The following is a 1,510-nucleotide window of genomic DNA, read 5'->3' on the forward strand; positions in this document are numbered from 1 at the left end:
GGCTTTTAAAAACTCCCAGCCTGGTTCATTACTCAAAACCGCAATCATGGGTAAGACTGCTGTCCAGAAGGCCATCATTGACGCCCTCAAGCAAGAGGGTAAGACACAGAAAGAAATTTCTGAATGAATAGGCTGTTCCCAGAGTGCTGTATCAAGGCACCTCAGTGGGAAGTCTGTGGGAAGGAAAAAGTGTGGCAGAAAACGCTGCACAACGAGAAGAGGTGACCGGACCCTGAGGAAGATTGTGGAGAAGGGCCGATTCCAGACCTTGGGGGACCTGCAGAAGCAGTGGACTGAGTCTGGAGTAGAAACATCCAGAGCCACCGTGCACAGGCGTGTGCAGGAAAGGGGCTACAGGTCCCTCATTCCCCAGGTCAAAGGTCAAGCCACTTTTGAACCAGAAATAGCCTGACCTGGGCTACAGAGAAGCAGCACTGGACTGTTGCTCAGTGGTCCAAAGTACTTTTTTCGGATGAAAGAAAATTTTACATGTCATTCAGAAATCAAAGTGCCAGACTCTGGAGGAAGACTGGGGAGAAGGAAATGCCAAAATACCAGAAGTCCAGTGTCAAGTACCCACAGTCAGTGATGGTCTGAGGAGCCATGTCAGCTGCTGGTGTTGGTCCACTGTGTTTTATCAAGGGCAGGATCAATGCAGCAGCTATCAAGAGATTTTGGAGCACTTCATGCGTCCATCTGCTGAAAAGCTTTATGGAGATGAAGATTTCATTTTTCAGCACAACCTGGCACCTGCTCACAGAGCCAAAACCACTGGTATTACTGACTATGGTGTTACTGTGCTCAGTTGGCCTGCCAACTCTCCTGACCCGAACCCCATAGAGATTATGTGGGATATTGTGAAGAGAACGTTGAGAGACGCAAGACCCAAAACTCTGGATGAGCTAAAGGCCGCTATCGAAGCATCCTGGCCTCCATAACACCTCAGCAGAGCCACAGGCTGATTGCCTCCATGCCACGCCGCATTGAAGGCTGCAAAAGGATTCCTGACCAAGTATTGAATGCATAACTTAACATAATTATTTGAAGGTTAACTTTTTTGGTATTAAAACACATTTCTTTTATTGGTCGGATGAAATATGCTAATNATCGAAGCACCTCAGCAGTGCCACAGGCTGATTGCCTCCATGCCACGTTGCATTGAAGCAGTCATTTCTGCAAAAGGATTCCCGACCAAGTATTGAGTGCATAACTGAACATAATTATTTGAAGGTTGACTTTTTTGGTATTAAAACACTTTTCTTTTATTGGTCAGATGAAATATGCTAATTTTTTATAGGAATTTTGTGTTTTCATGAGCTGTATGCCAAAATCATCAGTATTAAAACAATAAAAGACCTGAAATCCTTCAGTTGGAGAGCAATGAATCTAAAATATATGACAGTTTAATTTTTATCTTTACATTATGGAAAATAATGAACTTTATCACAATATGCTAATTTTTTGAGAAGGACCTGTATATTTTATATACATATATATATATATATATATA

General features: G+C 42.9%; 1 protein-coding gene across 7 annotated transcripts in view; it reads left to right on the forward strand.

Annotated features, from left to right (window-relative positions):
• LOC106935273 (E1A-binding protein p400) overlaps positions 1-1,510 on the forward strand; it is a 37,050-nt gene that overhangs the window by 10,835 nt on the left and 24,705 nt on the right. The window lies entirely within an intron of this gene.

The sequence above is a fragment of the Poecilia latipinna genome, unplaced genomic scaffold, assembly GCF_001443285.1.
Source record: "Poecilia latipinna isolate Pla-1442-1.1 unplaced genomic scaffold, P_latipinna-1.0 Scaffold1940, whole genome shotgun sequence".
NCBI lineage: Eukaryota > Metazoa > Chordata > Actinopteri > Cyprinodontiformes > Poeciliidae > Poecilia > Poecilia latipinna.